This window comes from Suncus etruscus, chromosome 1 (genome assembly GCF_024139225.1).
Source record: "Suncus etruscus isolate mSunEtr1 chromosome 1, mSunEtr1.pri.cur, whole genome shotgun sequence".
NCBI classification, from domain to species: Eukaryota; Metazoa; Chordata; class Mammalia; order Eulipotyphla; family Soricidae; genus Suncus; species Suncus etruscus.
Window position 1 is genome coordinate 91599843 of NC_064848.1, and position 9454 is coordinate 91609296.

The window sequence follows — 9454 nt, forward strand, 5'->3', positions numbered from 1 at the left end:
TAGCAGAAAACTTCCCACACTTGTGGAAGAGGTTTCTCTACAAATCCAAGAGGCAAAAGAGTGCCAAACAAAATAGACTCTAACAGAACAACACCAAGACATTTAGTAATCCAAATGGCAAAAAAAAAAAAAAAAAAAAACACCAGAGATCAACTCTTTAAAGCAGTAAGGGAGAAGTACAAAGGAAAAAAAAACCATCAGAATAAAACCAGATATTCCATTTGAAACAATCCAGGTAAGAAAAAAGTGGAATTCCATAGTCAAACTACTGAATGAAAGAAACTTTCAACCTAGAGTCTACTACCCAGCAAAACTCTCATTTACATGAGAAGGAGGATTAAATACATTCTCAGATAAAAAAGAATTCACAATACATGTGCTAACCAACTCTACCCTAAATGAAATACTCAAAGAACTATTACACAAACCAAATTTCCAATTGTAACAACAGCAGCCCTATACAATAAAATGGCACAACAGCCCTTTCTGTCAATAATTTCCTTATATGTCAATGGCCTAAACTCACCCATCAAAAAAGAATATAACTATTTAGATTGAGCTGATGTTCAATCAACTGCTCTTTATAGATGTCTATAATAATGTTCTAATGCTTTTTTCCACAGAAATGGGTGCAAAATGTGTTTGAAAGCCATGAAATCTGACTAAAATGCTCGCTATAAGAAATTTTAATGTCTTAATTTGACTATATCTATAATAACTCCTTGATCTTTTAGTCCACAGTGGTACTTAGAGATATAAATTGGTTGCCCAGTTCCACATTGCAATGTTATACTATGTTAGACTCAGAATACAGTGCTCATCAAATAATGTCTTGAAAAGAATTTATTCATTTTCTACTTGATTATGACTGCTAATATAATCTAATGTTTATGTCCGCAATTAAGAATGAAATGTGCAGGGCCGGAGAGGTGGCGCTAGAGGTAAGGTGTCTGCCTTGCAAGTGCTAGCCAAGGAAGGACCGCGGTTCAATCCCCCGGCATCCCATATGATCCCCCCCAAGCCAGGGGCAATTTCTGAGCGCTTAGCTAGGAGTAACCACTGAGCATCAATCAGGTATGGCCCGAAAAACCAAAAAATGAAATGTGCAACGGCATACCAAAAACTCCTGCTATAGAACTCATTCATTGAGCATGTTATTGTAAGGTGTTTTCAATTTCAGGTAGTTTATCATTATACCATAATGCTCATAATTTTAGATTGATTTTAGGAAAGGAACCTGGATGTTTAAGACCCTCTCCAGGGGTCTCAAACTCGCGGCCCGTGGGCCGTTTGCAGCCCTCCGTACAATATTTTGTGTCCCTGCCCTAGAGGAATCTTTTTTTGTTTTGTTTTGTTTTAGTTGTTTGGGTCACACACCCCCAATGTTCAAGGCTTACTACTGACTTTGCACTCAAGGATCACCCTGACTTTGCCTCTTGCGGCTCCCAGGTAAATTGAGTTTGAGACCCCTGCTAGATGATTCTTTATGCTATAGACTTCTCTTACGGTACTCATTACCATATCAATTAGTTTTATAGTCTTAAAAATTATTATTTTTTAAGAATGCTCTATACGCAATCTAACCCACAAAGCCATTCTTCAGTAAAGTTTACCCGCACCAATGATGATTTGCCTAGAAAATGGAAAAACTTTAAATATGATTTGCTGGCTTTATACTTTTTAAGTGTTTTGTCCCATTTCACCTAGGTCAGCTTTTCAACTGTACCCCATGGATCGATCCCCAGTGTCTATCTATGTGTGTGCATGAGTGCATGTGTTGGCCACCTCAATGTCTGTCTAATGTCTGTCTGTAATATACATAATGTCTATGTTGTATATTGTCCTTTCCCCTTGTAACTCCACCCTGGATTTAGGTGTAGCTACCTGAGACCCACCCATTTCTGGGAGGGGTCTTGGGAACCAGATATTATGTGTGACCTTACCTGCAAGACCCCGCCCATTCCTGGGAGAGGTCTTGGAATAGTTAGAAAAGCCTTGGACCGAGGGGATTGGGGCCCTTTCTGCACTGCTGGGCGCTCTGGCTTTTGGGTCTCTGCGTTCTGGTCTTTGACCAGGATGGAGGCCAAAGGGAAGATGGCTGAAAGGAATTAAGATGCAGAGTAGCCTAGAATGGCTGAATGCTTGAAAGGTTATGAGATAGGCCACACACATGTGGTGAATAGGGCATGAATAAAGTTGATGCTTCCTGATGCCTGCCTGTAAGTGAATTTGATTCCACCATTTACCTGGGCCTGGGACCCGCTGGCTGGATGGGGGTTGCAGAGCCACGTGGCCTGGGATGGCATCCACTTCCATCCAGCCCCATCGTTAATTTTTTGATTCAACACCCCTAATATATAAACTCCTCCTTCTCCCCTTCACTTACCATCTTATAAATTCTTTTCTAGCCCTTCACTTTCTCAGTCCCTACCTGTTATTTCCCCCCATTTAACCCTTTTTACTTCAGTTCTTAACTCCTCAGAAAGTGGAACTTTCCCTCCACCCAAATCAGCTGCCAAACAGCTCCCAGCCTGCCTTGCCTCAGCCTGAGAAGAAGCTGCCACCATTGCTGCTGCTGATTTGCTCTTGTTGGCAGCCCCTTTTCCTCCACCTCCCTTTTCTATAGACTGTTGCTTTTTATCAGATTTGGTTTTTGACAAGACTCCTGCTTGAGGACATTTCCTGACATGTGACTTTGGGGAACCATTTTTCAGACTCCACAAGATCGTATCACAGGCTGAAGCTGTGCTCTAGATCTTAAACCTCTCCCCCAGACGATTTCAAAAGATGTAAAGGGGACATGTGTATCTCCTTTAAATATTTCTTTAGGTATATTTCCTTAATAGATAAAATGCTTATCATCTATCTTCTTTTGTAGCTGCATTTCCTCCATTCCTATTTTTTTTAATCTACTTAGTAGTTAATTCTGGTAGGTAAGTTTCTCTAGTGTTTTGATTTCATGTTAGAACCAGGTTATTGGATTGTTTAGCTGGGTATCTGTACCCCCATATGCACCATGTAGCATTGTTCCTTTTTGCATAGGCACATTAAAATAGGAAAATCTTACTAATGCAAATAAGTTCTTAGATAATAGAATAAAGACATAAAATTTATATTGCAGTGAGGCCTTACACCCTGAATACTTGTCATAGTTACTTGGAGTAGGCTTCAGAAGATCAACATTGACCATTTGCTCCGGAAACTTAGATCCTATCTATGGAATCAGCACAGTTTTCTGTTCCAGCACCAGGAATCAATCTTCTACAGGAAAGGCCCTAATGCTGCCCTGGCATCAACTTGCTCCAGAATGAGAACACATAACACCCTAACAACTTGGTAACAGCAACAACCTGTTTTCAAGGAAGGCTATCTGTATTGCGACCTAATGGTGAAATGAAACCAAAAGACACTCCATGTCACCCTGACTTTGACATAGGATCTGTACAAAAATCAGGATCTCTACAGAAATCTGACTGCAACAACCATGAATGTGAAGAGCTTTTACTGGGACCACAGAGTAAGCCTTTGTGGTTAGACAATTTAATATGCCCACAGCCTGCAGTTGGTCTTGTGCCAGGATGCTTAATGGGCATGTTCTCCCTGGTTTTAGATCAAAGGTTTTTCTTTTATATTTACCCCATATTAAGATGTGCCTATTCAACACACACACAAACATAAACACACACAGACACACAAACACACACAGGATATATATATATATACTCATATGTTCATAGAAGCATTATTCATAATAGGTATAACAACGAGAAAATCTGAATGTCTATCTTCAAATGACTGGATAAGTAAGTCGTGGCAATCATACTTAATACAATACTACATAGCCAAGAAAAAGATACAAATCCCTTTTTATGTGACAATAAAAATGGTGACTTGAGATGAGCATGCTAAGCAAAATAAATCACAAATTGAAACACAATTACCAGATTTTTTCATAGTGGAATATATTTAAAATAAAGCAAATGAGCTAATAAAGTAAAAATAACTCTGAAATATATGATTATCAGAGGTGAAGAGATGGGGAAGGTGATACTGGTAGAATGGTACAGAGAGATAATCCATTAATAATATGGCCATAGGTGGTCTATGGAATGCACTCTGGGAACTCTGGTGGAGGGAGGTCAACACTGGTGGTGGGATTGGCCATGATACATTGTATGTCTGGAACCCAACTATGAGGACTTTGTAAATCACAATGGTTTCAATAAAGTATTTTAAATAAAAAGATATTATTTTTATTCCTAAAAATAAAGATGAGGCTAAACTGAAAAGTCTGAGAAAAAGTCTTTATTATAAATTTTAATATAAATTTCTGGTAAATAAAACTGCAATTTAATAGTCTATAAACCTGTTGATAAATCAGCAATTGTTTTCAAACTATTGGATAAAAATAAGCTCTACCTGTATTATCATTATAGTTGAGTAAGACTATTCACTCTAATAAAATCAATGATTTATTTTTGGTATAAATTAATATTTGTTAATTAGTATTTGTTAAATTATGTTCTTAGAACATACTTATTTTGATAGTTTATGAAATGTTATTAAAACCATGAAGTTTGTTTAACCTTCTATCCTACAAAGATCTATTCAAATGTATAAAGAACAAAAAGTCACTTAAAACTATATTACTTTTCATTTTGAATGGTTATTCCAGTACACAAAAGATATCATCTTGAAAATTTTAGTTCCTGAAAGTATTTATTTAAACCTGAAATATTATTTCTTTAATATTTATTTTATAAAATGGATGCTGGAATATAGAGTACATAAACAGTGAAATAAAACTATATGGTATGGCCTTACACTCTGATCGTATAAGGATGTTGAAAGTTTGTTGTAAATAGGAAAAAAAGATTGAAGTAATATTTAGGAGAAGCACAATGATGGAAACAATGGTGACAAGGTAGAAGAATAGCAAGAGATCAGCTTTTGTTATTAGGAATGTCAGAAGAGTAAGCTAACTTCTATTTATATATTGTAAAACAATTTAAGTTAAACTAAACAGAACATTATCTTATATATAAGGAATTTGTAACAAGAGTCAAACAATAAATATTTTCTACTTTGGGAATTATTACTCCCTATAATAACTATTCAATTCTGCATTTTAGTAGAGAGCAGCCATAAAAATTAAGTAGGCATATTTATGTTTCTAAGTCTTTATTTACAACATAGTAGTCTAGATTTGGTATTAGTTGTAGTTCGTTGAACTTAATTGATGATGAGAATCACTTATTATTGGCTCCTATTTTGGATAACACTTTTTGTTTTTTGTCTACAAAGGACTCCTATTTTCTTCTGAAGTTGTTTTTCTTTGCCTTGAGATTATTTAAAAAAAAATCATTAGTTATACTACACATAATACAGAAATGTCACTGGAAAATCCTATTCATCTGTCCAGGGGTCCTCAAACTTTTTAAACAGGGGCCAGTTCACTGTCCCTCAGACCATTGGAGGGTCTGACTATCGTAAAAACAAAACTTATGAACAAATTCTTATGCACACTGAATATATCTTATTTTGCAATGAAGAAACAAAACAGATAAAAATACAATATGTGGCCCGCGGGCCATAGTTTGAGGACCACTGGTAGACTGATTGGTTCAGGAGCAGCAACATGATCCTTGGGCACTTTTGTAGAGCACAGGAAGATTGCTTTTTACTGTAGACCTAGTAATAATAGAAGGATAAAAATCTGCACCTCCTAATTTGAAGGAAGCTTGAGGTCAAAATAGGCTTGTTTAAACTTCTATATTCAAAATTTGATATCAAATCAACAACTAAGCAGAAGTTGAGAGGAGATAAAGTTCTGACCAAACTGAATAAGCCCTAGCTTCAGATTTTAAGGATTTATTACTCAAATTGTAACCTGAGATCAGTAACATCCATATTACTTGGAAACATCAGACGCACAGAATCTTAGGCTATATCTCAGTCTTTCCCATCAGAGTACAAGTACATTTTAATAAATGATGTGGTTTTTCTAATTGTTTTAACTTCAGTTGAGATTTCCCCCTTTGTTTCAAAGATCTTTGATAAACATAATATTTTTCAAAACCATTAAAAGGTAAAGTGTTTTGATAAAACTGACTTCTATCATTTTTCTGATAGTATTCATGGTTAATAAGAACACATAAAATTAAACAACAAATCCTTCAAAAATCGAGAGATAAACAAGACATTTTTCTCAAAAGACACACATAGCCAACAAAGATGAAAAATTCTTTAACATTGCTTATTTGAGAAATGTGCTGTGGCTAGCTTTTGTCCAGTTGTGTTAGAGAACTTTCTTGAGTTCCCTCTAGGAGAGTGGGTGTACAGACAGCAAAATATAAAGAAATGATGGACCACACAAGATTATGTTGGAGAACAGCATTCTGATTTTTAATGTGAAGAATCAGGGGTATATATGGGGGATTTTGCCAGTAAGTTTTTTCTATGGTATAGAAAGAATGCTCACATTTGTTTCTATGCAAAGTACAACATATCTTTTTTGTTAATAGAAGCTTTATCAGTTTACATTGATTTACAAAACAATTCACCTGGCTTTCGGTCTTAAGCAGACCAGATGGAAAAGATATATTTCAAGTAAGAGTCCAGAATTAAAAAGCAAAGGTTAACTTTAACATCTCAAAGTAGTTCTTGTCTGGCTAGTCTCTGATGCAAATTAGGGGATTGAGCAAGGAGCTAAATTTCCCTATCAAATTTCCTATTTCTGAGGGGAGAGGTTTTTGTATTATGGGCAAATAAAGGAGACAAACTATATCTAAAAGGAATGAAAATCTATTCCTGGTAAAAGTTCTCAACAGTCCAATGCTATATCCTGGCCAAACTTTTTGGATGTTAATTCTGAAGTAAAAATTAGTTAGCAAGTACTCAAAATCCTTCAGAGATGTCCCAAAAGCAGAACATTCCTTTCTGTTAAAAATTGCAGGGGCATTTTAAAGACAAAGAGGAATAGAAGTTATTTTTAAGTGTCTTTTGGTGCTGAGTTTTTCCAGATAAAGAGAAATTTAATCAAGGCTTTATTTGCCTGTAAAAATTATTATGTTAGGAAGTAAAAAGTTCAACTATATACACACTTAATACAGCAGAAGGGAGATTCATATTTAGGACAAATAAATGTTTGTTACTAAGCTGAGGAATATCACTGCTCACTATCAAAAATCTTGGTCAGCCATCCATGCTGAGGGAAGATTTCTCAGTGGGCTTACTAATGAGATTTTGATTAGATAGTGGGAGGTTCAGATTTCAGCCAAATAAATGTTTGTTGCTAAGCACAGGGAATATCACCTTCACTATCAGAAATCTTAGTCAATCATCCACGCTGAGGGAAGACTTCTCAGTAGGCCTACTGTTGAGATTCCGATTAGATAGTGGGAGGTGATAGAAATATAAATAAAAATAACAATGAGATATTACCTTATATCAGTAAAAATGGCCTAAACCCCAAAGATGAAAACATCCAGTGCTAGTGATGATGCTGTATATATACAACATGGAATATTATATATCTATAAGGAAAGGTAAAAATTGCCTTTTCCTACAACTTCGAAAAAAACTTTTCTAAATCCTGTTTCAACACCAGTCACTAAATCGTGAGAATCAGACACTTCCCTTTCCCTCATTCAGCCAGTCATCAAGCTTTGTTAATTACTACCTTGTAAATATTACCCAGATCACACATTTCTTTCCATCTACACCCTCCATATCTCAAATATTTTTATCTTAGTTTACATTTCTCTTTTATTGTTGTTTTTGGGATTTTTACAAAGCATACCTCCCTTCTTCTTTGCAGAAAAATTGATCAAGTCCCTGTCTTGACTAAGAATCTTCATACTTCATTGGGGCCTTATACCCTGAACACTTGTCAGAGTGACATGACTTAGGCTTCAGAATATGAGACATTGGCCATTTACCCCTGAAGCTTGGAGCCCATCTATGAAATCCGCATGGTTATTCTTTTATTTTTTTTGGGGGGTGGGGTTTTTGGGGTCACACCCGGCAGCGCTCAGAGGTCACTCCTTGCTCTATGCTCAGAAATTGCTCCTGGCAGGCTAAGGGGACCATATGGGACGGTGGGATTCAAACCACCGACCTTCTGCATGCGAGGCAAATGCCTTACCTCCATGCTATCTCTCCTGCCCCCCTTCAGCACGGTTTTCTACACCAGTATCAGGAATCAGACTTTTACCTAATGCTGCCCTGGCATCAACTCACTCCTGAGTGGGTTCATATGACACCCCCAACGACTTGGTAATAGCAACAACCTGCTTTCAGGCAGGGTTCTCTGTATTGCCACCTATTGGTGAGATGAAACCAGAATACACTCTATGTCTCCTTGCCTTTGGCGTAGGATCTGTACAAAAACCAGGATCACTTACTACAAAAACCTGACTGCAACACACATGATTGTGAAGAACTTTTAATGGGACCGCAGAGAAAGACTTTGGGGTTAGACAACTTAGTATGCCCAGACCCTGTATTTGATCTTATGCCAGTATGCTTCATGAGTAAGTTCTCCCTGCTTTTAGGCCAAAGCTTTTTTCTTTCTATTTTTTCCATATTTTGCAACCTATAAAAAAAAAAAAGAAAAGAAAACCCTGTCACACATACCCCTTATTTATTATTGTATTTTTATCTATTTTTTAATAGGGGGTTCCCATCTTTTTCACTTGATCTTAGCCAAAAGGCCGAGAAGCGATCTGGTTCCCATCTTTTTCAAAGAACCTTAGGACACGATGACTTCATTTTACCACATATTCCCGCATTTTTCTATAAAATTAAGAAGGAAATAAAGAAAGGTTGGGGCCAGGGGCCAAGTGGTCTCAGATGCATTAGCAGGGAATTAAACAAGGGCAGAACTAAATATCAAAGCCAAAGTTCAACGGTAATCAAATAAAAGGACCTAAACTTTAACTATCTAAATTACAGGGGCCTGTTATACTGGCAGGTCAGGGGGCAAAGGATGGTGGTCTAGGATGCACTCTGGGTCCATTGGTGGAGGGAGGTTGACACTGGTGGTGGGAAAGGCCCTGACTCATTGTATATCTGAAATTCAACTATGAAGGACTCTAAAGATCACAATTGTTTCAATAAAATAAAATTTAATAATAAAAAAAAGGATCTTAAGAGAGATGGTATAGCAAAGAAGGAACTAGCCAGATAGTTCCCACCCCACCCTTTTTGCATTGCCAAGAGTCATCCTTGAGCACAGCATAGTGTGACCCCCAAACAAACAAATGAACAAAAGAAAAGTATCTTCGTGGACTTCACCACTGTGTCTCCTATCAAACCCCTTCAGATACATCTACTCTTCCCACATTCTCTCCTGATCCATGAACACTACTCCCGCACTGCATGCCTTGCAGGTTGATCAGAACTTGGGTCTTACCTCTGCTCTGTAAGGCCCAGCCGTTTGCTTTCCAGGCCA